Here is an 11879-nt window from a genome sequence, read left to right on the forward strand (position 1 = left end):
TCTAACATTTCAAATTAGCACAATGAAAAACAAAATATAACATTGTAGGCAATAGAATTAAAAAGAGATGGATTAATACTATTGTTGAGAAATGTGTCTCAACCATGTAAGCTTTTTCTAGAAAATTCCAAAATTTGTTTGCGGTAGTTTTCGACATGTTTATGTATTGGAAATATGTGTATGATTTCTTAGAAATGTGCCTTTTCCATAGTAGAATATATGAGGGCCATTTTTAGAGCATTAGTGACTCATTATATGACTCTTTTGGGGATCTAAACTAGGGGACAAAACTATGGATGGGATTACTATTTTAACCTAGATTTTTTTCATCTTAGAAATGTAAATGTCAAAAATGGGCAACATGTGGCATGGTGGTTAAGCCCATGGTTTTGTAAAACCACAAGTGGTTTCCAAGTTGTAAAATCACTATAAAAGGAGGGATTGGGGAGTAGTTTGGATCATTGATTTTTGTTTGCAAGACTGTGGCTCCAAGTTTGAGTTTTGATGATGTGATCTTGTAAGAACTTGCATTGCAAGTACATTATAATCTTCTTGATTTGATAATACATTGTGTGGGTTTTGGAGGGTGGGGTTTTTCTCCTAGAAAAGTTTCCCCACAGTAATCACTATGTGATGTTTTCATTGTTACTTTTTTTTTCTATTGTCCATTTCTTGAGATCTTTGTGATACTTAAGTTGAAATTTGCATAGTTGTCCTCTCAAGATTAGTGTAGGAAGCATTTATGAATATTGTTGCTTCCTTACAACTATGAGTATGCAATATAGATAACCAAATAAAAATGCAAAAGCACCAAATCAAAACGAACTAAGATGTATAAAAGCACTAGAATAAGAATTCATTTAGTAAAATCCTCTAAATTAATCAATGCCATTGACAATATGTTGCGGCCACAAATGCTAATCCAATTTGTTCAATTTGAAAAATATATTCTATAAGAAAAAGCCAAGATGTGAATCCATCATAGAATATGTTAGATAAACCTAGTAGTTTGACTTTATTAAAATATTTCATTCTCCCTAAAGCTGCTAAGACTATTTGCAGTATGAATGTGTTCTTGGTTTTCCTTCTACTATAAACTTAGAATGACAAATATAAATGAATATATCACATGACATACACCCTCAATAACTCCATGTAAACTATCATCACTACACAATACACACATTTCTTTGTTTTTATAAATTTACAACACAAATAAAGATGTAATGAAATAGAATTATACATCCATCACCATGGATGAACTCAATGAGGTGGTATAGTTTCAATTTAATCATAATGGAATACATCTACCTATTTTGTGGTAGATCTAGGGTGTTGAATAGATCATTCTAAAATTTCTAGTGTGAAATCTAAACATGGATGTTGTGGTAAAGACTAAATATAACTAATCTAATATGAAGTAGAACACAAACCTATGATTTAATCTACCTCAACAAGTGTCTATTGTAGGCATTATAGACAAATTGAAGATTCAAGATTTATGATAATCACCAGGCCAGATTGGTTAATAGGGAAAAGAGATAGCTCATTGGAATAAGTTATTATCAATTTTAGGCATGTGGGTGGCATCTCATTGATCACTTAGATCATTCATTTAATTGAAGAATTTTGATCCAAACCAATATTTCTCTCTTATCTCAACCATATGGAGTATGATTCCAAGTACAAGCAAAAATTTTAACATGTATTGCTAGTCCAGAATGGTCAAGTAGGACAACTAGGCATTACATTGGAATAAAAGGGTATGTGACTAATGAGAGTACCTTTATTAGCAAAGAGTGAATGAGGGAAGAAATGGATTGACAAAATAGAATTGGAAATTATCAATTTAGGGAAAGAGGGTTGCATCTCCTTGATTACACAAATCATTCTCTTAACTCAAGAATTTAGATCCAAACCTATATCTACCTCTTACCTCAACCTTATGGAGCAAGATTTACAATATAAGCTCATTATTCACCATGTGTAAAAGTACTTACTAGTCCACAATGGAAAATTAGAGAAATAGGGCATGAAATTGGAACACATGGATATGTAATTAAGAGAAATGGGTGTGCCTTTGAATGGAAAAGGGTGAAATGGAAATCAGAAATTAAATCAAGATTTTTATTTATTTTGAAGTCATTTTCCTCTATTCCCTAAGGAAGATGCTATGGACCTCCTTTACATGCTCTTAAATATGAAAGTGAAGGGAGAGTTCCTTTTTATAACATATACATGAGGGCCACCCTTAAACATCACATGCTAAGGAAAAAATAAAGCTAGAAAAATAAGTCAATTTTGACTATTTAACACTTTTAGCCTAAGAATCAAGCCTTAGTGTGTGATGTTTAAGTCATTTGATACATGAGTTGTGTATGATTTATGCCTTGGTCTAGTGGCAGTGTTTATTGGATATATATTGTCCTTGACGCAAGGAATGCAAAAAGGTGAGAGGATGAGATGTCTTTGAAAAGTCAAATGTCATTGTTTAATGGAATATTTAAAGATGATTTTTATATTATTTATTTGGAAGCATTTGTAAAGTTGTGGTAGCATCAACAAAGTTATGAAAAATTATTGCTATTCAAGTCCATGAGTTTTGAAACTTGGTTCCAATTGTGAACTTAAGACTTGGTTATTCTAAATTCACTTGATGCAAATGTATGGCAGACTTGGAATATTTCATAATTTTGTTTAAAAATTGGTAAAAAAATAGCTTACACGATGATTGATTCATTTTGTATCATTGTTGCCAAAACTCAAACCCTAGCCACCATGAATCTTTGTGCACAATTTCCTTAGACATGTCTCCTATAAGATATTGTAATGTCCCCTTTCAGAACATTCGATGATTTCTTGTTGAATTCTATAAATTTGATAATATTTCCTATGATCCTTACCTTAGCCTATGATATACCATATATATATCAATATATTTTATAGAGGTGTATCTATTCATTAATATTAATTATATATAAAATAATATATATTAATATCAATTATATATGATTGTAATAATATATGATTATATATTATTATATTAATTATTTTTTATTATATATTATATATGAATCACTTTAATTATTTATAATATTATTTTAGTATAGGCATAATGTCATATACTATAGCACATAAAATAGTTGATATATATGTATATATTAATTATATATATAGATAATAATATTCACATATTCATATATATAATTAATATTTATAATTGTATAATATATAACATTTTATATTTGTAACTTAGAATAATTATAATTTATTCTATATAAATTATTGATTATTAATATTATACCCTTTATGTATAATTAATTTATATACTAAAATGGGGATATCACAATCATCCCCTCTCGAATTTGCTTGTCCTCAAGCAAAATTATTCGCATACAAACTCTGTCATAGACACAAAATGTACTTGCATTCAAAAGGCCAAAAAGATTTATGAAATATACATTGAATGAAAACACGAAGCATACACAATGTAGACAGATCATGAAAACACAAAGTAGACACGATGTAGACAGATCATGAAAACACGAAGTAGACACGATGTAGATAGATGAAGACATGAAGAAAACACGATGCAAACACATAAGACACACATTATGCATTTCCTTAATTGTGAACCTGCAACCAAAAAAAATCATTAGTACACATTATATATAAATCAATCCCCTGATAGGGTTTTTATAGTCTCAATCCATTTATTAACTCATCATTTTCTAAATATGGGAGGAGGAACCATAATAGGGTGCCCTGTTACCCAACCAGTGGGCCTCACCGTTCTCCCTCATTATCATTACCTTCCTCTGATCATCATTTCCAAGAAGGTGCCTTTGTATGATGTACCTTGAGATGTCCCATCACCGAGGCCTTACCCAGTACCCGTAGGCTTTATCCGGTACCTCGCGTGATGTCCCCCAGTCCATTTCACCACAGGCCTTATCTCGACTTGGAGAATCATGATCTTAAGGTGATTCTATCAACTATTTTTCAATAAGAAGTCTTTTCAAGCATAATCTTTGAAATATCAGATAGTTAATCTTATCATTCAATTATAGAAGGAGAAACCATAATGGGGTGCCTTGTTACCCAAATTAGTGGGCCTCACCGTTCTCCCTCATTATCGTTATCTCTCTCCAACCATCATCTCCAAAATAGTGCCTTTGTATGATGTACCCTGAGATATCCTGTCACCGAGGCCTTACCCAGTACCCATAGGCTTTATCCAGTACCTCGAGTGATGTCACCCAGCCATTCCACCGCAGGCCTTACCTTATCTTGGAAGATGATGACCCAAGATAATTTAATCATTTTTGCTTAACAACATTAGAATTTATTAAACCTTCAGTTTAAAGCATGGGGAGAAATCCGCTTATCCTTTGGTTAGCCATTTCAAATCTAAATCTCCCTTAATAGAGAAATTAACCTATTCAATTACTCTCATAATATACTCCTTTAATAGATAAATTAATATTAATCCAATTATCAATTTAAATGTATATTCTTTTATTAGAGAAATTAATGTTAATTCCATTATCAACTTAAGTGTATATTCTTTTAATAAAAGAACTGATATCAATTCAATTATTAATCTTAATATATATTCCTTGGATAAAGAAAACAATATTAATCACATATTGATCACCTTTTTTATTTAACTTAGTATGTTTTATATCATACCTAACGATGGTCTTAGCCGACGTATTGTGGACAGTACTCGGTGGTAGTCTTACGCAGGGACTGTGCACCCAATTGTATGCACAGAGGCCGTAGATAGTAACGAACCTTTGCTGCAAGTCCTCACATACGTGGTGGGGGACGTCCTTTCCTTATTATATTATTATTATTTTTTATTCCAAAAACTTTGCCTACTGTAAATCTTGGCTCACAGTGAACTTCTCTATTTTGGCTATGTCGCATCTGTGTTTCTTCTTAAGTTAGGCCTCTCTTTTTCCAGCCTGAAGTAGTGCCGAACTCTCCAAATAGTTAGAAGACAAGAGAATTGTTATATATATATATTTATTTTATTTTATTTTTGTTTTGTCTACCATCCATTTATTCACAGTCGTTTCCTTTTCCCATTGCCATGCAACTCCACGCTTGACTAAACGTAATCTATAGCAAATCTTTGGTTCAATTTCCATCTTTATGCGATTTCTCAAGCTCGACAACTCCAAAACACAAGCTTTCTCTTGCTCATAATTATAAACTCTCCCTCTATAACACATGTTTTCTCTTTAAATTCCACCATTCTTTCAAAGCAGTAGGTGTGTAGTGGCATATGATTTGGTATAGAAATGTTAGGAAGCTTCGACGTGGTAAAGAGAGATGCTCTCTATGCGCTCTGCTCTTCTCCTTCACCCACTCACTTATGCCGGAATATGAATGATGATCGGGAATCCCAGTGATGTGAAAGGTGCAGCGTGGTCATGTAGGCTTTATCTCTTTGATGCCTTCACATTGTGGGAGAGGAATTAGAATGAATGAATGAGATTGGGATTGAGATTGAGATACAAGTATTGTTATGGATATTTCTAACTGTGCACTTGCTTCAACATCTGACTGTATTTGGTTTTTTTCCAATATTTAATGATGGCCCATTCTCTCTTGTGATGGCTATCTATGACTTTGATGAGTTATCAAAGTTGCTTCCGCTATTTGTCACCTTGATTTCTTGTTATTTCTATCTATATATTGCTTATAATGTGATCCAAACCATTATTTTTGCCAAATGATCATAATTTTATGAATTCAGTGAAACCGCTTCTGCATAATGGTTTATTCATCCTTTTTGTTCACATTTGATTATACAATTCTGTATAAGATCTTCATTTTCATTTTCTTATCCTCGTTATTTGTTCAATCCTTATATTTCTTTTCCCTTAGGCTAGCAGGAACAAACATGCTCTGATACCACTTGTAATGTCCCCTTTCAAAACATTCAATGATTTCTTGTTGAGTTCTATAAATTTGATAATATTTCCTATGATCCTTATCTCGCCTGTGATATACCATATATATATCAATATATTGTATAGAGGTGTGTCTATTCATTAATATTAATTATATATGAAATGATATATATTAATATCAATTATATATGATTGTAATAATATATGATTATATATTATATATTATATATTATTATATTAATTATTTATTATTATATATTATATATGAATCACTTTAATTATTTATAATATTATTTTAGTATAGGCATAATGTCATATACTATAGCACATAAAATAGTTGATATATATGTATATATTAATTATATATATACAGATAATAATATTCACATATTCGTATATATAATTAATATTTATAATTGTATAATATATAACATTTTATATTTGTAACTTAGAATAATTATAATTTATTCTATATAAATTATTGATTATTAATATTATACCTTTTATGTATGATTAATTTATATACTAAAATGGGGATATCACAGATATTGTGGGTTCTCAGTATAGCATAGAGCATATCCAACCGATTCATTTGAATTTTTTAATATTAAAGTGCATGAAAAATTGTGTAAGGTATTTCTAAAGTCTCATTCTTTGACAAACAAGAGTAGGGGGTTTTTAGTTTTCTCTTTCGGAGATTTTCTTCTCTTGCAATGTTTAACATATTCCATATTCTTTTGTGTGCACCAAACAAACGAGAGAATTGAAATAGATTTCTCAAAAAAATTAGTAAGACAAGGTCCCATGGAAGGGGCTTGGGCTCTATTTTTGTGGAGCATGTGAACCCATGATAAATTATCTTGGGGGGCTAAAATTTTATTCAAAATTTTTTTCTATAAAATAAGAGCTCCAACCTTTTAGCCTACTTAACTTGAGCGAGTGGAAATGGGGTGCGGTTGAGCCCCATAACCTTAAAGAGTTTGTTTCCACATGTCAATAATTCCTTTAGTTTCCCATCAAAGATAATTAATAAATTTAAAATCTCATGCTATTTTCACTCTAAAACCCATGGACCTTACTTAAATTTAGGAGCTAAAATTTTTAAGCTAAAACAAATTTAAAAATTCATGGGACCACTCACCATTAAATATTCCTAAAAAATCTAAGTGGCCACCCACTCTATTTTGAAGGAGCTCCCTCCATGGGTATCTAGCCTAAGAGAAGTTTGAGTAGTAAAGGAACACATACAAGTAACCAATTCAAGTTTTTAGGTATGGGAAAAATAAATTTTGTTTTTAAAAGATTTCAAAATTAAATAATACTTGTTGAACAAAAGATTGAAAAAGGATTTATCATTTATAAAAGACATATCCTATCATTTTTGTTTAGTCAGCAAGGTATAAATAATGCTTTAGATGTCATTGTTTCTTTTTTCTTGAAATATGGAAATTGTTTGTTGAAAGCATTGAATCCTAAATGCTACTAAAATGGTTATATATTCTTCTGTTAAGTTCATAGTTCCAAAGAGCTAAAAAAAAATGGTTTTAGTTCTTGTTTTCCTCTAGGCATAAACAATAAGGATTAGTAAAAGGTTCAATTTGGTTTATTATTTTATTAAGTAACAACATTCCGAAGTTTCTTTGTACAAATAGTTACAACTTATTTTTAATATACAAAATGCATTCATCAACAATAAGGAAGGGGTGGTTAGTTTTCTTTAAACAATTTTTAACTAAAACTACTTCCCTAAAGAGAAGTGATCTTGCAGATCTTCACAAGGATTTGATTTTTTATTATTATTTCTATTTACCCTAATAGAGAGTGGATGATTTCTTACAGTTGTGAGTTTATTTATATCAAATAGTTTTCTTCAATTGTTTATATTTACCCTAATGTGAGGGTTTTGAAAAAGCAATTTTCAAAACTGTTAAAACTTTCTTGTGATACAACAAGTTTAAATATTCTTTGTAATTCCATATATAAAAGATTATGGGTGTGTGTAAAGTGTGTGTGAAAATAAGGAGACTCAAAATTATATTTTTTTGTATGTGGAGCATACTTGATGAGTACTGAAAGAAAGATCATATGGATTATTTACATGTATACATGTGTGTAGTCATAAACATACATTTGTATATTTATTCAATCAGTGAATAAACATTGAAAAGGAAAGTAAAAAGGGTTGATGCCCTAGAATTTATAGTCACTATTGTAATGAAGAGTTGTTGCTCAATAAAGATGACATGTTCTAATGGAGTGGTTTTTGCCCTATGAGAAAACTGAAAGGTTTTGAGGGTTTCCCATTGAGCAAAAAAATATTGTGTCTCTCTTTTGTGAGTTGTCTAATTTGCTCAAATATTTTTCATTCTTATTTTTTTATCACTTTATATGTTCAGTTGATTGAAAGATTAAATGTGCATGTATCAAATAAATTTGTAAAAGATCATTGAAAACATCTATTTTGATTCACCCCCTCCTCTCAGAATAGTCATTACTTCTAACAGTTCATTCATAGAACTTCAAAACTAAAGTAAGAGAAATATACTTGCAGATATACATTCTTAGGAAAATATAATCATTTTTGCAAGCCTTGTTGAGAGATATGAGCATTGACTTCTTAGTCAACGGTTAGGGAATTGGATGCATTTATTTTGAGGTGCATTCCAACACCATTAATTTTTCACTCTACCTTTTTCATTTATGTTTGAGATTGAAAATGAGGAGAAATAAAACCTCTATATGTGTCCCCTAGAATGCCCCCAACAAATTGATGCAAAATTTAGAAGCACAATACAATGCATGTAGTATTCATCCAAATGCCTCAAACAAGTATGTCCTCTTGGAATGGCATGAATGTAGATAAATAAAATAATTACATACAGAAAAATAATCTCTCTAAAAATGGCTCCGTCTCCAATGGTGGAGTGGGTTATCCCTTGAGGGGTCTCGATCGATATGAACAAGGCATTTCTTCATTCTAGATTATGCTTCTCCTCATCAAAGTCTTGTCAACAATATTGGTTCAAGAAAGGTGAAGGGTATGACAAGATTTGAGAAGGAATATGTTGGATGTACAAATTGTGTGTGTACAGCATTAGAAAAAATATAATTTTGATGAACTATTTCGCATGGCCCATGTTGCATGTAATGTCTGCACATCCAATTGTTAATGCATGCTAGAGACAATTGTGACTATATTCTTCCAAAACGGTGAGCTCAAGTAATTTATTATCCCTACTACCCTCTAAATTAGAGCATTCTCTTGCATAGAAATTTTCCAGTCCTCCTCTTTGACAAACACAATTCTACTAACAACCATACTACACAGGAAATTGTTAAGGATAGATTACTTAATTCCCACAAGTATTGGAAAAAATGTAAGGGTCAAAAATTTAAGCAATGTTACTAGACATGGAGAAGATTTTTAATCACCATTTATCTTTTAGCCTTGGAAATAGTTCTCTGCCTTGGTAGGCAGTAACCAAAAATTGTTACTCTTATTTAATCCTAAGGAATTTGTGTTTTAAGGTTCAATTTTTATGTTCAACATCATATATTAAGATTAGATTTATTTCTTAGACCTTAATTCACTCTATTTAAAAAATAACCATTATCATATTGTTCTTATGAAAATCTTTTTAGTGGCATTTCAATCAATGAATGCATGAGGAGTCCTATTTCAATTATGCATAAAATACTTAGCCCTTATATTTTTTACTCTTATGATCTAAATATATATGTATATGCCTATGTTGTTGATTATGAATTTCACTCTTTTAGTATGTATTAATGTTGAAAAATTATAAGCATATCATGTCCCCAGGTGATTCCCAAAATAAAAATCAAGAATTAGTATAACATCTTGACAAAAAACATATTCTCAAAGAGCTTGAGTAGATGCATCTCATAGGGTAATATGAATATTATGATTTTTTAAGTAACCTTATTTAATCTTGCTTTCCTTACAATAATGAAGAGTTAGTAATGTTGCATGCTCATGTTTTATAATCTTTCTTATTTTTTTAGTATCTTGTGTTGGATCTAGAATACCTACAATATTCTCAAAAGTTGGGGTGCATCACCTTAGTTTTAGATTTTATTTTTAGAATTTATCCTCTCTTTTTCTAATAGAACAATATGCAAAATTATCACCAAAATATCAATTTATTGATAAGATTTTTTCTTCAATCACTAAACTTCCTATAGGGATTGTTACCTTTGTGAGTGTAAAATCTTGGATCAATAAACATATTGGTTTACTATGGATAATTCATAGGTATTTGGTGAGATGTTGGTTTATGACATGTTCTTCAGATAATATACTCTTCCTTTTAGAAGATGTTAGATCTTGATGCATGAAATCTTTATGAGATTCTTATTAAAAAATTACCAATTATCTTATTAGTTATCCTTGGTTTTAAGTACTGATAATTTTTTGGAGCTTCAAAAATTGGCATGGTTGCATTTGAAGTGAAGGCAAGAATTTATTGGTGGATTCTTAAGGAGACTAGAGAGTCTTGGACAAGGTTAGGCTAGATTGTTATTTTGGGACCATGTACTAATATGTTTATTCTTTGATAGGGATTCTTGTAAATATAATGAGAACCCTACATATAGTTATGGATGTGAATCCATTATGGACTTGAAGAGAATATTGTCATTCATTATAATCTATAATTATTTTGTGTTTTATACTCATCAAAATCTTGTTTCCAACTCTTCATAAAGTTGGTAAGTGAATTCTTTGCAAGGTTTCCTCAATTGGTTGTTAGATGCATTCTTTATTTTTTAAATTTTCTTGTCATGTGAACTAGTGTTGAATTTAAAATTTATAAAGGCTTTTAGGGAAGAAGATGCATGGCTTTATAGCCAACTCTGGTTTTCTCTATTATGTTGTAAATCACAATCCCTCTAATTACACACTCCCTTTTGATCTCTTGCCTTAGTGTGTCTCTCCTTTCTCTTACCAAGTCTATTTTTGACCCCTTCATTGTCAAGTTGCTTATGTCAATTAATAGTATGGAGATTTAGATCATCTTCCTTGAGCCTAGTATGCTCCATTTGCCATTAATTAAACCCTTTTACATGGACTATGTAGTTGAACATTACAATCTTAGTGGACTAAGACATTAGGCATAATGGTCACAGTAGACTATTTCTTTAAGTGTTATACTCCTTCCTAAATGGTCTCAAATTTGAATATGGTAATGTGTTAGTTGCATTGCAACTTGTTATTTTATCTTGATATTTCCACATGACCATTCTAGGTCAACCTAAACTATGAAATACCTTGGAAACACTATATAAGAACATTCTATCCTCATTTGTTAGCATCCTCAATTATGCACAAGTCTTCTAGAGCAAGATTTATTTTGGAGAATTTCCTCATATTTGAGCATTAATGAGAAAAAGGTTACAATGTTCTTCAAGTCAAGGAAATTTTACATTTTTTCGTGTCCTAAGATTCCATATTGTTTTAGTAAAACTTTCATCTTGTTCAAAGAGCATCAGCATTAATAGACATCATCAAGCTTGACGCATAATCTTGTGATATTCAACATTGTGCTTCATGTTAAAAGCTTATTTATTTATCATAAATGTTGTTGGGAAGTTTTGAACCCTTATAAGGATTGACTTAGGAAAATCCCTATATAATATATCAAATACCATTTTCTCCCTCTTGTGTGTAGGTATGCAGATCCAAATGTTCAAGCATTGTAGATCTATTAGAGATGGACTAAGAAAAGAAACTTCATATTCTAAAAAAAGAGTAAGATTCTTTTGGCTTTCTTAGATAGCCCACATCAGTGAAATCAATTTGGCAATTTTAATACTCTTTTTCATAAGAAGCATCAAAACACCACTTTGGTTTTGGGTTTGTGGACAATGCATCACTTTTTGGTCTATTGGGATTATGACACCCAATGAATTAGTCATGTCCTTAGCTGTGTTTTC

This window comes from Cupressus sempervirens, chromosome 6, assembly GCF_028749045.1.
Source record: "Cupressus sempervirens isolate cs-2001-9-10 chromosome 6, ASM2874904v1, whole genome shotgun sequence".
Taxonomy (NCBI): domain Eukaryota; kingdom Viridiplantae; phylum Streptophyta; class Pinopsida; order Cupressales; family Cupressaceae; genus Cupressus; species Cupressus sempervirens.